The following is a 19850-nucleotide window of genomic DNA, read 5'->3' as shown; positions in this document are numbered from 1 at the left end:
ACAGGCCAAATTAGAAGAGGCAAAATAAACAGGTATCATATTGTGTAATAACAGCAAGAATAAATTAAATACCCAGAAGTCTCTACTGACTTGTATAAATGAGTAAAATTATAAATAAATGGAGAAAAAGAGAGAAATATATCTCACAGAAAAATGCCTATCAATAAATGTAGAAGAAATGAAGAAACTAGAAATGCGCCAGGGAGTAATTGCTGCAGAGAACATTCCTTGATGAAATCAGTGGAATAATTTTAAGAAGAAAAGGATATTTGCATGTGCTTACATGATCTCTTCCAATATACTTATTAATCAAAGCGGTGGTTTTGGCACATGCCCACAAATTATTTGATACATTTTCTATGTTGTGGAGCATGATTCCTCTTCCCTGAGGGGGAACTAAACTAAGTGACTGGCTTCTAACTCCTGAAGTAAGGGAAGTGAAAAATGGTAATTTGTCAGCTTATATTTTAGATATTCTGTTTAAATTCCCTCTATGCAAGATTCTTTTTCTCTAACGACATTTAAAATTTTCCTATATTTTACTTTGTCAGTTTGAAAGTGAGTCATTTATTGTCTTAATTCTCTTATTCCTTCATGTTTTCACCACACACTCCTCAATAATTTCTTAAGAACTTCATATGCATGTTGCATAGACAATGATTAGAACATGCTATCTGGTCAGTCTGAGGTACACAAGGGCAAACGACAAAGAAAATCTGAAAACACATCATCACTGCAATGCAATTAGGGATCTAGAGAGGCAAGAACAGAAGATGTCTAAGCAAAGGGGAGAAAATGTCTTATTCTGTTTGGAGAAAAGTGAATAAAAGTTTCCAACCAAAGGGACATAGAGATATAATGGTCGTAAGAGTGAAGAAGAAATGTTGAAAACAGTTCAGGGGGAGGGAGAATTGTATATGTGAAAAAAGGCAAGAATTTTAGTAGATTATTGCCAGAACCCATGAACACTTCTTTTTTTAATTTGGGGGAAAGGGGATTCTGAGGGGAATAGAGTGACTAGGAAGAGATGAAAATGAATTGTGAGGGAGGTGGAGGGAAGAGTGAGATACAAGGCTGTTTCTAGCCATGAGAGGCACAAGGCTGTTTTTAAGTGGTGTTGCACCTTGGACTGTATTCAGATAGGGAGTAAGATCTTGAGATTGCGTTTTGTAATGATTCATCTGGCAAAAAGACGTGAAGGGTGGATGAAAAGGGTTACCTAGAAGAGCAGCAGCCAATTGGAAATCCATTGCAGTATCTAGGATAGATATGATAAGAGCAATAGGGATGGAGAGAAGAATATTTTGGGAGAAATCTAACTGATTAAAAATGATCAACAGTTACTTGCCAATTGACAGTAAGGGCAAAGGGAGAAATAAGATGCTAGATATATTTTCAGATTTCTCCTTTGGTAGTGTGATTAGAATTTTACTACTATTGTTAGTGTTACTAGTAAAAGTAATAGTAAAATCTAATAGTACTCCTAGAACTACTAGTACTACTTATACAACTACTGCTGCTGCTGTCACTATTATTACTAGGGCTACCACCACCACTACTACCACTGCCACTCCCACCACCATGACCACTACCACCAGCACCACCACTACCACCACCACTACTACCAGCACCACCAACACCACCATTACTACCACTACTAGCAACCACCACCACTACTACCACCACTACTACCACCACTACTACCCACCAGTATTAACCACCACCAGCAGCACACCTAGCACCATGTTCAGAAGTATCCCACACTTGGTTTAATGCTCCATTGTCTCTATCTTGAAATCCTTTTTTTTTTTTTTTTTTTTAACAAAAAGCCAGTTTGTTCAACTTTTTCTTGTGAGAACTGGAGTGGCAACTTCCAAGTTTTTCACATGTCAGAGCAAAAATCAAGGGAGACACTTTCAGTTAGACCATGTTGACCTTGAATGCCCTGTGGGGTGTCTGGAATACATTTGAAAATATCCACCTCTTTCAGGAGAAAGCTATCTGGTCTAGCTGTGCCAAGCACCATCATACAAGGGATTATCTTCTTGATTAGTGTTTAGGGATGACCAAATTTGTGCCCAGTTCTTCAACCCCAGACAGGAGGCCCTGAAGACACTGGCAAGAGGTGCTCAGGAGAAGGACGTATGCCTGGGGTTGAGAGGAACTGCACAGCATCCAGAGGGTAAGAGAACCATTAGAAAAGAAGGGAAAGATAAGTGTTAAACCTGTGGAAAGGTTCAGTAAATGGGCTTAGAAAACAGTTCTTTGATTTTAAGTAAACCTTTTAAAGTCAAGATAATGGTTTTGTTTTGTTTTTTTCTTTTCTTTTTCTTTTTCTTTTTTTTTTTTTTTTTTACCAAAATAGCCAATATGATAAATATATTTATTTTGACAAGTGTTAGGACAACAGCAACAACAAATTCTTCCAAGTTACAGCAAAGCGATGTTTAAGCCTAATTAAACATGGTAAGAATTCATTTTAGAATGCAAATCTGACAAGACAACACAGTACAATGGAGGAGTGGCCTGTCATGGAAAATGGTAGCCTCCTCTGCTGCAGATATTTCAGGAGTATTTCTAAATACAATGGCACAACACACTGCAAAGGCATAATGCAAATGGTAGGAAGTGCGTGAAATACACAGAAATAGCTTCACTTCCAATAAGAAGATGCTTTGATGCATTTTCAGAGAAGATGCTCAAGCACAAAACTAAGTGAAAGATGATAAATAAATGATGATTTTTCCTGAAAGTTTGAGTTCATAAAAACCTAACTCCCTCTTTCTTCACTGATGTATGCAGGAGCCTATATGGCCATGAGTGCTGTTTTCTTAATTTTTCCCTGAGGTTTCTCCATTTTAAGAAAAATCTAAAGGAGGAAAAAGGACCTGTGGTTTGATGAACGACCACACTTTGGGATCCTGTGAATGCTCTTTAAGCTCATGGGGTCTTCCCGGGTTTCAGTTTTAAAAGTCAAACTATTTAAATCATGAAACTGGAAGTAACTGCATGAAGAAGCTGCTTAGGTGCCTGTCGAACAAGGAAGCCCTCTGAATACCTTTGAAAACTCCAAGATGTTGGAGGGTCTGACATCACACTAAGGCTCGATGTGGACTCAGGAGTCCCTTTGCTTGAAAATAAATTTAGTGACAGTTCTATCAGTTATAAAATTATTAAATTCTTGAATAGAGCACATGGCACACATGTTGGAAAGTATTGATGTGTGTAAATCTCTATCTTATTACATTCTTTTTGTACTTTTAAACATGCATGCCCAGTGCCACATACAGCAGTATGTTAGATTTATACATCCTTCAACTGATGAAATGAGCCAGAACATTTACTTAAACCTAGACACGACTGTTGCAAGTTTACTGCCAAATCATAGTTTATATTTTTCTATTGGGTTTAAATAATTCAAACATGACCTCTTTGTGCTGGGACAAATGAGTACCATGTGTGATCCTGCAATGGAATCTGTGAGTCAGTGTGAAATTATTTCATGTTTTCTGCTTATTACCATAATATTAATTCACAGTTCCAATGAGACAGGTTGGGGCTACCACACTTCCTGTAACAGTGCTTAAAAAGATGAGAAATTGTAAATCTTTTACGGATCCTGTTACCTCAAATGAGACTGAAAGGTTACTAAGAATTTTCAGTAGCTTCCCCCACCAACCCCCAAGACAAGTCTGTCTGTTGTCACAGGAAATAGTGGCTCATTCATAAAAAGTTCATTCAGAGGCTCTCCGTTTGTCTGACCTACAGGGCAGAGTTCAAACTTTTGCCAACCGATTGAAGGGACATCTTCTCTGCACTCACTCAGCACTTAGGGAATGTATTTTCCATCAGACACCTAAACAGGGAAAATTTTTCCCCTTCCCTACAGAGTGCCTTTCCCAAATGATGCAGAGAGGGCTAGACAATTCCATTTCAAACAAAATGGGATTGCCACAAATTTGTAACTCAAAATTTGAGAAAGTAGATTTATCTGCCTATCATGATCCAGATTACTTTTTTCCAAAATAAATCAGATTTAGAATAAAACAGATTTAAATTATGTTCTCTTTTTCCCATTTCCTGGAGAAGCGAACACTAACCTAACGTGGCTCCAAGTCAATGACGTGATTACCTCTTCAAGCCACTGGAACAAGGCTGAGCGAGTGCATCGCGGAATCACAGAACATCACGTTGGAGGGAGCAAAGTGTTACCTCAGCAACTGGGTTTTACAAGATGGAGGATTTAGTGCCAAGATAGCTAGCCCGGGGACATGGCGAGGGAGTTATTAAAATCAGCTTAGGGGTTCGCAGGAGGATTCTGAAGAGGGCACATTGTCCAAAAGCAGAGCTGAAGGCAGGTGGGTTTACGCTGTGCCTCGTGGCAGCAATTACTGAATGGCAGCCTAGAGCGAGCCAGGGGCGTCCATCACGCCACCGCCACTCACTTCCTGAAACAAGTTGTAATGCCTGTTTATCATAGACCTTAATTCCCTAATGTCGGGAACAAAGGCAAGTATCAAAATCTAGCAAATTTTTTTGACACTAGGAAGTGAAGCAAAGGACTAACCTCTCCTCAATCCCATCTTTGTTAAAATAAACTCTCATTTTAGCAGCTCATTCCAGATGTCAGTCAAGCCCTACACATTAGCACCAAATAGTGCCCGTGACTAAAGCCACAAAAGAAACAGAGTAGAACGTAAAATGAGAAGTGATTCCAGGTGACTTTCCCGGTAGAATAGAAACCACGCAGCTGGTGGAGTCAGAGGCAGTGGACACATTTGGGGAAGTAGAATCAGCTTGCGCTGTCTGTTGCTTGGTGTTGTGCTGTTTTGTTTGTTTGCTGTTTTGATTAGTAGACACTTCGATAGCAGCATGTGTATGTCAGTGAATGCTGGGGTCTTCCCTACCAGCTGAGAGCTCCCTGTTGAACAGAGCGTGCAGGATCAGCTTAGGTTTTTTAAATTATTGTTATTTTCACAAGTCAAACAACAACTGCGCTTTGCATAGAATCATCTTTTCCAAACTTGGAAAATTTACATTTAGCACCTTTCTTTTTAAAACATGCAACCTATCCTTGCACTGGATACTGTGGTAGAGGACGGGGAGACATGAGATATATCTCACTACAAGTTCAGTTGAGATGCTTTCCATCCCTCCCACACCATAGCTGAAGGATCAGTGCTTACCAGGTGGAGATTGGGGCTTACAGGGCTCTAAAGAAGCCTAGACAAGGGCCCTTCCTTAGAAACGCTGTCTGGGTTTAATACAAAACCCAGAAAAATATATAAAAATATATATTTATACAAACCCCCCCAAAAAATACTATATATGATATATCATATATAATATGTCATATATTCATATATGATATATCATATATAGTTGTATATTCATATATGATATATCATATATAAGTTATGTTATATATTATATGATATATGTAATATAACATATATGCATATAGTATGTTATGTATTATATATGTAATATATAGTATATGTAACATATATAGTGTATATGTTATATATTATATCATATATATGTTATGTACTATATATGGTACATCATATGTCATATATGTTATGTGTAATATATAAAATATGTCATATATGATATATATTTTATACATGTTATATATTTTAAATATGATATGTATCATATATTATATATATGGTTACATTATCATGTCAATAAAGAATAAGTCCACAAGTACAAAGTCATTTTGTGACTCTTCTCCAACATTTGCTCTACAGAGTGAGGCAGGAGTGTTTACAAACTAGATTTGAAAACTGACTCTCTGCTACCTGGGCAGTGCAGACACCAGCACCTGGCCCTCTGCTCTGTGGGAGGGGAGGGCGGCCCAGGCCACCAAGCAATCACATATGACAGTGGAGGGAGCCCACGTGCAATTCTCCTCTCAACCTCCATGGACGCTCTGTTTATTCTCGTCCCTATCAGAAGCAGTGCCTTGCCATGGAAAGTTGTGTGGAGTGATAATCTCAGACCCTTCTAGAAGGAGGGGACCGTTGCTTTATCTTTAACTGAGCTTTAAGACCACAGATCTGACTGGTAGGAAAGAGTTCTGCACATTTTCTATTCCTGTTGGCCAGTGGCCATTTCCAGCCAAGAGAGGGAGACCTGAGCCCTTGTGGACTTAAAGGAGCCACAGCAATTTGAAGAGGGCATTTGTGCTACCATGGAATCCGACTCCTCCTCCAATCCACCCACCCCTTTAAATCACGTCATGATGGCATCGCCCTCTCTCTAAAACGATCCCACTTTTAAGGACCCGAAGGAAGATGACTCTTGGCCCCACTCGCCCATGTCTATCAACTGGGCCTTATTACCATCCTCTTTCTACTCAAGCATTTCAGGCAGTTTATGAAACTAGTAAATAAACAATATATGTGTCCCTGAAACACTGATTGATGATTAAAAAAAGAAGACAAGGCAAGATTCCTGAGAAGAGCATCGAACAGTTTGCAACTCCAGGCCTACTCTTTGGAGAGAAGTGCATGACTGAGATCACTTTTGCTCCATATCTGCAATTCCATCACCACAAAGTTTGACCGATCTCTGAGCTCACCGGAATTGTGGAGTCAGGCTCTGGGCTTATGCACTCAAGGAGGGACAAAGCCCGTGACCCACTGGAGGTGGTGGAAGGGAAAGGTCACTGACAAGCTAGACATCTGAGACCTCAGCAAGGAGGAAAATCAGCATAGGAAGTAACAGAAATACCCCAAACTCTCTAAGTAACAACTCTAACAGGGGATTAAGCCTGACTTGGTTGACAAACTCAGAAGACGTGAACAAAGAAAGATACGAAGATACGACAGAATCACTTCCTTGCTTCCCATAACACATTTGTTTGAAGGGAAGGAACTAAAATTAAAGAGAGATGACTGGTTAAGGGGAAGAACTGGGTTCTGCATGGTGGAAAGTGTTCTCCCCCTGAAACGTAAGAGGAACCTCAGGAATAAATCAAGGGAACACTCGAAGTCTCATCATTTGATGGGAGTGTCCTGAATCGGGTGTCTGCCACATGTATCCATCCCCAACACAGTTGCCCTGCTACCCTCATGGAACACGGGTGGGCAGTGGGCAACTGAGGTTGGGACCCCTGGAAAATGCAGACATATGCACAACGACACTCTTGCACATGCACACACACGTGGACAGGCACACACACAGTGACACTCTTGCACATGCACACACACGTGGACATGCACACACATAGTGACACTCTTGCACACACACGTACATGTGGACAGGCACACACACAGTGACACTCTTGCACACACAGTCACATGGACAGGCACATGCACAGACACACTGTGTCCAGAACTGGTTCCTTCAGATGGGTTCTTGGTCTCACTGATTTCAAGAATGAAGCTGCGGACCCTCACGGTGACTGTTACAGTTCTTAAAGATGGTGTGTCCAGAGTTTGTTCCTTCAGATGTGTCTGGAGTTTCTTCCTTCTGGTGGGTTCGTGGTCTTGCTGACTTCAGGAGGGAACCCACAGACTTTCACAGTGAGTGTTACAGCTCTTAAAGGTGGCACGTCTGGAGTCGTTTTTTCCTTCCAGTGGGTTCCTGGTCTCACTGACTTCAAGAGTGAAGCCGCAGACCTTTGCAGTGAGTATTACAGCTCATAGAGGCAATGCAGACCCAAAGAGTGAGCAGCAGCAAGATTTATTGTGAAGACGGAAAGAATAAAGCTTCCACAGCGTGGAAGGGGACCGGAGACGGTTGCTGCTGCTGGTTCGGGTGGCCAGTTTTTATTCCCTTATTTGGCCCCGCCCACATCCTGCTGATTGGTTCATTTTACAGCATGCGGATTGGTCCATTTTTACAGAGTGCTGATTGGTGCGTTTACAAACCTTTAGCTAGACACAGAGTGCTGATTGGTGTGTTTTCACAGAGGGCTGATTGGTACGTTTACAAACCTTTAGCTAGACAGAAAGTGATGATTGCTGTGTTTACAATCCTTTAGGTAGAGGGAAAAGTTCTCCAAGTCCACACCCAACCCAGAACCCCAGCTGACTTCACCTCTCAATACTCTTGCACACTCACATACACGTGAACAGAAACACGCACAGTAACACTCTTGCACACACACACACGTGGACAGGCGCACTTTTGCAGCACAGGACTCACTCTCAAGTCCATGCCCACACGCACAGAGGCAGCTTCCTGAACTCTGAGGGACACAGACCCAGTGTCCTGACCCCTGTGAGCTCCTCAGTTCTCACCCTGCCGCTGTCTGCTAAACAAAGGTTACAGCAGGGCTCTGAACACTGAGGTGTGCCCGAGGCCATTTGTCAGGGGAGGCTGAGTGGCTGCCAATTAACTGAGTGCTTTAATTGTGAGGCATCATTATGGAACCCGTCTCCCCAGCACTGCTCTTCAGATGTCAGACATGGAAGAGAACACGCACGTGAGCGACCTACAAACTCCAGATCACGGTCATGTGCTATCCCAATCTATCCCCCATTCTCCTGCAGGGCCCTAATCTGACCTTCAGTGAATAAAAATCAAAGTTGAATCAAGTTCAACAACGGGAAACCTGCTGGTGATTAAAAAGTGATCATTGTTTCTGGTGACCAGAGGTGTCATAAGGACAGTCTTTAAGGAGGAACTTGGAGATCCTGCCCTTTGGGTGGCTCTGCATTCATAAATCATCACACCTTCCCAACCTGACACACCTTTTCACTTCCCATTAATTCCAAAACTACTTTCTGGTTTGGTAGTTAGCTTTCAAACTGTCAGGACAGAATGTAATTGAAAGTGAATTTGATTAAAGGAAAAATAGCTCTGCACACCAACGATTGGGGTCTGATTTGTTCCAGGGATGAGAGGAGTGGAGCGGTGTCAAAACACAGGGGAGCTTCTCCTGCACTCAACAGGCCAAGCCCAGACAGAACATCAGTCAACTGAGGCATGAGAAGGTTTCTGATGTGAGGCAGGTTCTCCTGCGGATGGAGGGTCGGCAGCAAACGAACCACAGTGACCACTGTAGATAGCTTCCTTGTCTCGCAGCCTCGACAGAAGGCAGGTCCCAGGACAGCTTCAGTTTTCCACGAGGAAACTGAGGCACCAAGGGTAAGACTTGCTATCACTAACCCTGCTAGTAACTGGCACATGCAGTATAAGAACCCAGGGCTGAGGCCATCAAGCACATCCTCACTTGCCTTAGAACCAGAGTAACCTGGCACTAAAAAAAAAAAAAAAAAAAAAAAAAAAAAGGGAATACACAAGACTTCTTGATATAAATTTTCTGCAGCAGTTGGAAATAATTTGTCCTAGAACCAGAGACTAAATAATCAGGAACATTAGAGACTGTCTAACTCAAAATCCCTTATAATAAACATGGGGCAGGGCACAGAGATGCTGGGTTTCTCATCCAGATTCACAGGAGAGTGCCTTGTGCACCGTGGGTCTGAAGATTCTCGGTCTGAGTGTCCATATCCGTCGTGTGGGGCTGAGTTCAAAGATCCCAGGGCCAGCTCTAGGAATTTTCAAACAGTATGCTGACTCTATACAAACCCCCGTCGCCCATTCCTTTCTGCTAAGGATTAGAATCATTCTTGAGAATTTCAACAACACATGCTCCCAAATGTACTAGATACAAGGAGAGCGTTTGTTAGAATATTCTGTGGATAAAACCTGGGGCACAGGGACTCAGCAGCGATGCACATTTGCCACAAAGGTGCCCTGACCCAAACTTTCCAGTTAGAAGGCAGCGAATATGCATGTTGACACTTTGTATTCAAATACACATTTCTACGATGAAATACCTTCCACAAGAAACAGCTTCCAGCAATCTTTCTCCCTATCATCTGTTTGAAAGACACGCTTATGCGTAGAGAAGGGAGTGCATAGTGAACAACCTCTTCGCTTATTTGTAAATTTTGGAAAGCATAGGCGAAATAGTCACCGTTTTAAAAAGAGACTGTACTTTAAATGAGAAAAGGTCTTAATTAGTCCAGAGAAGGACTTTCTAGTTGCTTTTCTCCTCCAGACAAAAACCATTAATTCAAATGTGCTGAGGGAGGTTTCGGAATATTGAACTGGAGCTTTGAAATTGCCATTAGAATGGCCCACGTTTATTCCTGCCATGCACGATTAGAACAGAAAGCCAACAACAGCACAAAACCCTGAGCTCCAGTGAACACCAAGCAGGAGCTCATGAGATAAAGGGTGATTTCCTAAAAATGAGGGCAGATGCTTCTGTGAACATATGTCAGTGTTACACGTACACTTGCTAGTCTTCATTCAGAGAATACGTTTTGTTTTGTTGTATTCTACATACATATATGGTTTCCTGGCTCTGAGCGCATGGTAGAGAAACCCGGGCAAAGAATGATCACCTTTGCCTTCCTGGCCTCAAAGACCAATGGCCATACTGCATTTCCTGATTGGGTCAAGAAACGGATCTCCCATATAAAGGAGCAATTATCAAGTGTTTCTTCCCTTTGGGGGAACTATTTTAAGGAATATCAAGACACAAATTCATATTTGATATAAATAAGCTTTCTAAGTTGTCTTCATGAAAAACATATGACATCTCTCTTTGTACATATTAAAAACCTTCCTTAATTTTTTTTGGGGGGGATTATCATTAGTTTTTTTTTTTTAATACTTTAAGTTCTAGGGTACATGTGCATAATGTGCAGGTTTGTTACATATGTATACTTGTGCCATGTTGGTGTGCTGCACCCATCAACTCATCAGCACCCATCAACTCGTCATTTACATCAGGTATAACTCCCAATGCAATCCCTCCCCCCGCCCCCATCCCCATAATAGGCCCCAGTGTGATGTTCCCCTTCCCGAGTCCAAGTGATCTCATTGTTCAGTTCCCACAATACTAGTCTCTGATAAAACAGACTTTAAACCATCAAAGATCAAAAGAGACAAAGAAGGCCATTGCATAATGGTAAAGGGATCAATTCAACACGAAGAGCTAACTATCCTAAATATATATGCACCCAATACAGGAGCACCCAGATTCATAAAGCAAGTCCTTAGAGACTTATGAAGAGACTTAGACTCCCATACAATAATAATGGGAGACTTCAACACCCCCCTGTCAACATTAGACAGATCAATGAGACAGAAAGTTAACAAGGATATCCAGGAATTGAACTCATCTCTGTACCAAGCGGATCTAATAGACATCTACGGAACTCTCCACCCCAAATCAACAGAATATACATTCTTCTCAGCACCACATCGCACTTATTCCAAAATTGACCACATAATTGGAAGTAAAGCACTCCTCAGCAAATGTACAAGAACAGAAATTATAACAAACTGTCTCTCAGACCACAGTGCAATCAAACTAGAACTCAGGACTAAGAAACTCAATCAAAACTGCTCAACTACATGGAAACTGAACAACGTGCTTCTGAATGACTACTGGGTACATAACGAAATGAAGGCAGAAATAAAGATGTTCTTTGAAACCAATGAGAACAAAGATACAACATACCAGAATCTCTAGGACACATTTAAAGCAGTGTGTAGAGGGAAATTTATAGCGCTAAATGCCCACAAGAGAAAGCTGGAAAGATCTAAAATTGACACTCTAACATCACAATTAAAAGAACTAGAGAAGCAAGAGTAAACACATTCAAAAGCTAGCAGAAGGCAAGAAATAACTAAGATCAGAGCAGAACTGAAGGAGATAGAGACACAAAAAACCCTCCAAAAAATCAATGAATCCTTCCTTAATTTTTGAACAATTTACCGTTGGGCACAGTCCATAGTTGTAGGTTTAGAAGTAGATATAATTTATAAAATCATTATAATATGCCAGGCACAAAGGCCATGTGTTTTTATATTTCTCCTAGCATCCTCAAGAAACATCTGTGAGGTATGTAAATCAAAGAAAATGACCGAGAGAAGTCTCAATCATTTTAGGAGGTTGATTTGCCAAAGTTAAGCTCCCATGGCTGGGAGATAGGTCTACGCCTTTCTCCAAAGACGATTTTGAAAGCTTCAATATTTAAAGGGGACAGGGTAGGTATTGGAGGAAAAGAAATGTTTAAAATATGTGGGTAGATAAGAGAAAAACAGTTACATCCTTTTGAGTCTTTGATCAGCCTTTCACTGAATATACAATTTTCATTTGAGGGAGGGGTAGAGGAACAGTCACCTATGTCTTGGTCTGGCCCAGTGAATCTGCATTTTACATAAGACAATATAAACAATAGGGCAGAGCAAGCCATCAGACAAGCATTTGTCTCAGGTGAGCAGAGGGATGCCTTTGAGTCTCACCCTTTGCCCTGCGCCTGTGAACAGGATCTATCCATTTGCATGTCCTGGAGAAATGTCACAGAATTGTTTTAGGGTAAAGATTTTGGGGTCCACAAGGAATTTCCTGCTGAGTAAGTTGTGAGGGAGATATGTAGCTTTTATCTTATTTAGGAACCCGATGGGAGGCAGGTTTGTGTGATCGTTTCCAGCTTGACTTTTTCCTTGGGCTTCGTGAGTTTGGGGTCCCAGAATTCATTTTTCTTTCACAGGTGGGTACCACAGGACAACCATAAAATCCTCCCGAGGCTTGGATCAGGTCAGCACCAAGCAGGGTCCTGTGAAGTGTGCAGAGCCTGCTAGCCCTTCGCCTTCATACTGCATTCCGTCAGGAGGGGGACTTGGAGGGTTAAGCCACATGTTCGGACGGGAGCTGAGGAAGGGGCGTAGCTGCAACTGATGCCAAGCTCTTTCTCCAAGCCTGGGACCCTAACCATGAAGCGGGAAGAACCGTTAGAATCTGCCGTTATAAACGTCTTACAAAACATGTACAAGAAAAGGTAGACAAGCCAGTCCTGAAAATATAAATTGAAAAAGACCTGAAGCAAAAGTTAAGGTGACTAATTCTCAGATATTCCCTCTCTTCTCCAAAACTCTCAAGATTTGGCCACCCCACAGCTCCTTGAGGACGTTTGCTCTCACAACACAAGAATCCTCTCTGAATTTCAGGGTGAAGAAAACATGAGTCACGTCTTACATTTCCGTTGATGACAGCAGGTGAGTCACATAGTGGGCGTCCAGCCATGTTGCCATGTAGCTCAGAAGGAGCCTGACACAAGAAGGGGCCGGCCATCTGTGGAGGTGGTTGGGGCAGCCAAGTCAGACTCCAGAGTGGGGGGCAGGGGTTAGGTGCAGTGAGAGCAGCTCAGCCACTGAGCTCCAGAGGGAGAGGAGGCCCCATTTCAGCATGGAGGTCATGGGGGTTAACTCTATGTGTCGACCTGACTAGGCCACGGTTCCCAGACATTTGGTCAATCATTGTTGCAGATGCTGCCGTAAAGGTATTTTTTAGATGAGATAAATCTTTAACTCAGTAGACTTTCAGAAAAGCAGATGACCCACCTTAATGTGGGTGGGCCTCGCCCTAACAGTGGGGGCCTTAGTGGAAAGACTGCTGCCCCTAGAAGAAGAAGGAATTCAGCCACAACCTTCGGACTTAAACTGCAATTCTTCCATGGGTCTCCAGCCTGCGGGCCTACTTTGCAGAATTTAGTCTTATCAGCCCTACTATAGTGTGAGCCAGTTCTTCAAAATTTCTCTATCTTGTCTTTCTGTTTCTCTACATATATATGTGTGTGTGAGGGAGGTGTGGGTGGGTGAGTGTGCATGTATGAACCACACACATATACATATTATGTATACACACACATATATATGTGCACATATACATGCACATACACACTCCCCACCCCCACACACATGCATGCATACACACATGCATGCACACACACACGTATGCACACACACACACATATATTTATATGTATCTATATATTGATATATATATATATGTAGTCATGTGCCACATAGTGATGTTTCAGTCAATGAGGGACCACATATAGGACGGCAGTCCAATAAGATTACAATACCATATTTTTACTATGCCTTTTCTATGTTTAGATACACAAATACTTACCACTGTGTTATAATCGCCTATACTATTCAGTACGGTCATAGCAACACAGGTTTGTAGCATGGGAGCAACACACCTAGCCTAGGCAGGCAGTGGGCTATACCGTCTATGTCTGTGTAACTGGCTGAACACTCCATGATGTTCAGCTAACAACACATTTCTCAGAACACATCCCCATCATTAGGGGACACATGTCTCTCTTTCTTGTTCTTTCTCTCTCTCTTTCACACACACACACACACACACACACACACACACACACACACACACACACCAGTTGACATAAAATCTCCACCTGGCAGGTGCCCTGGGACATGTGTGTGAGTAGGGAGGCTCCATGCATGACTCTTGACTCTAAAGCCCTTTATCATTCCAGGACAGCGTGTCGGGACTCACTCACTCAAGGTAACTGCACCAGACCATGAACCCAGCCACCACATGCTGACACGCACACAGGCACATGCACACAGACACACCACTGTCCTGCAGATGAGTGGATCCAAGCTTCTCAGGGTGGCACAGGTCTGCTGACAGGGGAGTTGCAGCCCCATCGGGGCTGGGGGAAATAGATGTTAAGCCCCACTGTTTCCTTGGCCCTGTGGCAGTGGAGAGGAAGACATGGTCCAAGGCAACCCTCTCAGCTCCAAGCGGAAGGATCCCTTGAACCAGCATTGTGAGTGAAAATATGCACTTATGGGAATTTCAAAGACCCCTTGAGGAAGGAAGTTTTGTACAGATGGGGTGAGCTGGGCTCTGCTGAGTTTAGAGTCTTGCCATTTATGGGACTGCACGGGCACTCACCAGCCAGTCATTCTGAAATACGTAAATGACAATCCCGTCCACTGGGCTCTTGTCTGGGCCTTTGTTCACCTGCATGCTGACCTCTGTCTCCACATTCGAGGAGGTCTCTCTCTCCCTGACACTGGCAGCGCCCACCTTCTTAGCCTTTCTTGTGCTTCCCTCTTGGGGAAGACGAATGATAAAAACAGGCAGAGGAACGTGAAAAGACCAGACTGGCTAGTCTTCTGGCCTTCGTCTTTCTCGTGTTCCGGATGCTTCCTGTCTTCCAACATCAGACTCCATGTTCTTCAGCTTTTGGACTTTTGGACCTACACCAGTGACTTGCCAGGCGCTCTTGGGCCTTTGGCCACCGACCAAAGGCTGCACCGTCAGCTTCCCTACTTTTGAGGTTTGGGGACTAGGATTGGCTTCCTTGCTCCTCAACTTGGAGACAGCCTCTTACGGGACTTCACCTTGTGATCACGTGATTCACTACTCCTTAATAAACTCCTATATATATCCTCTTAGTTCTGTCCCTCTAGGGAACCCTGACTAATACAATTACCAACAACAAGTATTTCCTGACTCTTGCCTTTTACAAAGACATGACCAACCTTCAGGTTTCCAGCCACCTTCTCTACAGCTGTGTTTTTCAATCACTTTTTCAATCACCTTAAGAGGCCTTTTTAGATCTCTTTTCTTGATGGCCTCAACCCATATAAATTTGAGGACACAGACCAATCGTATGTTTGATTATGAATTGGAAATACGTCTGTGTTTTATGCAAAAAATTAGTACTTTCTTTTATTCTCCCCATCACCCCCAAAACAGTTTTTGTCCCCCTGGGTTCTGACGTGTTTCCTGTTGAGGATATATGCTCTATGGCTCTTCATGGGTGGCTGGGAGCTGCAGAAGGAAATCACGCTATGGACATAACTGGGGCACTGGATGTTTATTCTTTCTCTCCAGTGAGCCCCAGTATGCCTTAATGATGCTTTTACTTGCCTCTGGTCCAGAGATTTACTAATGCACTGGTGTTCCCACCCCAGCTGCAATCCACACAGCAGAAAGAGCAGAAGTTACCCCGAGAAAATGCCATGTCCCCCTGCTGTGCTGCAAATCTTTCTTCTTTGTCTTTTTGTTTCCTTTCTCCAAATACTTGCTACTGCACCTCTGCCCCAGAATTAACACCTTCAGCTGTGTTCTGAATCTCATATCCTTTCATCACCTCCAAGATTTTATGCTTTCTGTTAATAACTTTACCTTCAGTGTCTGCATTCTATATTTTTACAAATGAAAAATTACATGCAAAAAAATTGGAACAAGTGTGCCATATGTTACTAGATCCTGGGATACCCAATTTTTGAATATGAGTTTGTCTTATCTTGTGCTTTCACCATGCCTGCACCATACATTTTTTCCCATACCCAAAAGGTGAGTATTTTCTAAACTTGTCTTACTCTCTGTCAAATTCTTAATCTCTCTGTTAGCCCAGAAAGCTCTCTAAGAATACTCCCGATCTGTTCAACTCCTCCTTGCTTTTTTTGAGACTAAATATATTAGGTTGGTGTAAATTAAAATGAATCTCACAAACTGCAATTACTTTTGAACCAATCTATTAAGCCTGTAAGAAGTCTTCCCTCAACCTCACCAATTTCCATTTCTCAACTTTGTCCCCAATATTTACTCCTAAGTCTGAGCCCTAGAGCCCTGAGTAGAGGGTCCTATCATCATAACACTTGTACTGTCTTATCGACATAACGTCACTTGACTGTGATCCTGCAAGATTGTGTACAGCTTTGGGGGCAGGAATTATGTTATTCATTTCAGAGTTTCCAGTGCCTACACCAGACCCAAGAAGAATATGTTTTCACAAGTCTGTTGAATGGTAGAACAAATGACTGATTGATGAAAACACAAATTACTTGATGGAAGAAAAGAGATAAGAATTTTAAAAATATAACCAGCTCATGCACAGCTTGACTAAATAACTGTAACATATTAACCCATTCAGAATAAATCATATACTTTCAAAGATAAAGTAGAAGCTTCCACAGCCAGACGTGCCTCTTAGATCTCTAGGATGCATTTATCCATTTTACGGAAGCATCTACACTACACATCTCCTCAGGACAGAGACCACACCGCTTGATGACGCGCCCGCAGGCTCAAAAAGTGGCCTTCAGAAGTGTTTAAACAAATGCTTCTTGATGTTAAAAGTCTGTTCTCCAAATAAAATAGAGACAGACAGCAGCACCAAGAATTCCAGGGCAGTTTATTTGACAGAAATGTTGCTTCTGAGTACAACTGATGTGATAAAACCAACAAGGAAGATAGCAATTTTATCAGGCTTTTACTCAGTATTGCTACTTTCCAGCGACTTTGTACCAGCAGCCTGTCATCAGTTTATATAATTAAGAACTGGAAAGGATTTTGGGGCTCAATTACACCTACGAAAGAATAATCCACCCTTGAACAAAATATTTGGCAAACATTTTATTATTAAGTTCAAGCAAAAACATTCTAATTTAAAAGTTTAAATATTTTAGGGTAGATTTTCTTTGGTTCTTTCTCTTTAATTGGTGTGAAAATATTCTTTCCTCAAACTTTGTTTTGTTTTTTTCAGTCATTGGAACATGCCCGAGGACCATCATTAAATACTAAAAGGTGAGAGGAAGCCATCTGGTCACCTCTGAGGGACTTCCAGATCTTGATGGCACTCCATCTGCATCCATAACAATTTACTCATTACATCAAGGGCATGGAGAAATTCGAAAGTGGACCTGTATAGGAGAAACTCAGGTCTGAGTGGCGTGATGCCAGGCATACCATGCGCAGACTGCCTTCTCTCAGCTGAGCACACCTAGACTGAGTTAAACATGGTAAACATATTGCTACAGCAAGTAATACATTCACCTAGTAATGCATTCTTTTTTTTTTTTTTGAAAAGAGATTCTCTACAAGATGACATCACTTGCTATGCAAAACAGACATGAAGAACATGTTTGCTCCTTTCACACATGGAGCGTCCTATATCAACATCACACAGGGTTGTACAAGGAGTTTTCTTGGATGTTGAAATGGAAAAGCATTCATGGCTTCCCTGAATTTTTTTTTTTTTTTTTTTTTTTTTTTTTTTTTGAGACGGAGTCTCACGCTGTCGCCCAGGCTGGAGTGCAGTGGCGCGATCTCGGCTCACTGCAAGCTCCGCCTCCCGGGTTCCCGCCATTCTCCTGCCTCAGCCTCCTGAGTAGCTGGGACTACAGGCGCCCGCCACCGCGCCCGGCTAATTTTTTTGTATTTTTAGTAGAGACGGGGTTTCACTGTGGTCTCGATCTCCTGACCTTGTGATCCGCCCGCCTCGGCCTCCCAAAGTGCTGGGATTACAGGCGTGAGCCACCGCGCCCGGCCGGCTTCCCTGAATTTTATGACCACTGTAAACTCAATTTCCAAATAGCTGTTCTCTAGGTTAAGACAATTACACATCAAGTGTGGCTACTAGACTTCTGCTGTGCATGTCCACTTCTTCCATATGTCACGCCACTGCTGCCCGCTCCTGCACTTTGGCTCAGAGTCTCCTTGCATTGCTCTCTTGAAAGGCACCTGAAGTTCACGTCTTTACCCAAGGTTGGTAGCATGCCTCAGCCCAGTGCATAATGGTAATAATAAGAACAGCTGTTCCAATTTTGTGTATGCAAGTCTGCCTAAATCTATAATTTTCTAACCATCCTTCTTTCTGCTTTACTCTAAAATCTGCTGTGAATTAATTCAGTAATCTTTACTTTGTAAATTAGTGCTATAGATGAAAAGAGTCCAGCAACTTGCCTAATAGTTCATAACTAGTAAATGGTAAACCATGAATCCAAACCCATATCTATGCAATTGCAAATACTGAGCTCGTTTTGTTACATCATTGAAAAGATAATGAAGCCTGGGCAGATCATTACAATTTTAAAATTTACTTAAGCTGTTCAAAGGCATACCATTAAGATAATTAACAAGAGATTTCCTGGAAGTCAATACCTTGAACAATTCATTTTCAGATTTAATGTGTAAATATGTCCTGTTAATAATTAAAGGGGAAAATGAGCAATTATTTCCATCAATCTCTCTTAAGTGACTAAGAATTTTTGCATGTGTTCCAATTACTCTGATTCTTGTGTGTTTTCAATCATAAATATCACTCACATTTATAAGTTGCCGATACTGAAATCCTCCAAGAGTAAAAAGACATATGTCAGATCAAGGTATTGATTTTTAACAACACTGATTTTTTTAATCATGATAAGTAAGTCTTATCCAATGTTACCTTAAACTTGAAAAGAACCGCTTGGCCCTTTGTTCCGAAGAGTCATCATGGAAAGTTGAACTTGACAGAGTTCCAAGAGAAACCAACATCCCGAGATGAGGCAGCTCATATAGTCACCCAGAGTGCACCCTCAGGTGAGATCCCCTGACTCCTTACAGGTGTCCCTTCTCTATCTCATCCTCAGCATCCCTACCTACTTCCTTCTACCAGATGAGGCCTTAGAGTGAACAAACACTTGGGTGTGTGACTTTGAAAATTGCTGTCAGTGTCAAGCATGTTTATATATATATAAATCAGTTTATGCAGAAATTACATTTTTAAAATAATGTCAGTGTTGTAGAACACAAATAACAGGTATACTCCCTTTGCAAATCATTTTACTTCAATGACTCTAAGGAAAAATATCATGGTAGCTGTGGACCAAACAGGCTGGAGAAAATGTAATGCAATGTGGACCTCATGTATTTTCTTCCTTCCCATTGGCAGTGCATTTTTCAAAGCCTGTATATCTACATAATATACATTGGTATATATCTATCACTAAGTCAATCAGCATAGCTTGATTACATTAGTCAACAGACTGTGTATTATAGTACTAAAGAAAAATAGTATAGATTAAAAGTGAAATAATAGCAATGTTTACACATAATGGAATATATAAAAGCATATTTATCAGAGTATATTTGTGAAATCAATCAATTCTCATTTTTATAAGCAATAATTAAACTAGGGGAACTGAGGTGATTATAACTCTGTAGAGAATTCATGACAGTCAAGGAATCTAAATTTTGAAATCACAGCTTCCCTAAG

The 19850-nt window shown here is 41.7% G+C and overlaps 1 long non-coding RNA gene across 2 annotated transcripts in view; it reads left to right on the top strand.

The window, feature by feature from the left end:
- LOC105489448 (uncharacterized) overlaps positions 1 to 19850 on the top strand; it is a 52221-nt gene that overhangs the window by 19273 nt on the left and 13098 nt on the right. For both annotated transcript variants that reach the window (XR_011625176.1, XR_011625177.1), the window contains exons 2-7: positions 8850 to 8962; positions 12531 to 12818; positions 12920 to 13035; positions 17358 to 17398; positions 18189 to 18358; positions 19081 to 19174. This is a non-coding gene — a long non-coding RNA (uncharacterized lncRNA). The remainder of the gene's footprint in view (positions 1 to 8849; positions 8963 to 12530; positions 12819 to 12919; positions 13036 to 17357; positions 17399 to 18188; positions 18359 to 19080; positions 19175 to 19850) is intronic.

This window comes from Macaca nemestrina, chromosome 6, assembly GCF_043159975.1.
Source record: "Macaca nemestrina isolate mMacNem1 chromosome 6, mMacNem.hap1, whole genome shotgun sequence".
In the NCBI taxonomy this organism is placed as follows: domain Eukaryota; kingdom Metazoa; phylum Chordata; class Mammalia; order Primates; family Cercopithecidae; genus Macaca; species Macaca nemestrina.
This window is presented reverse-complemented; position numbering and strand designations above follow the sequence as displayed.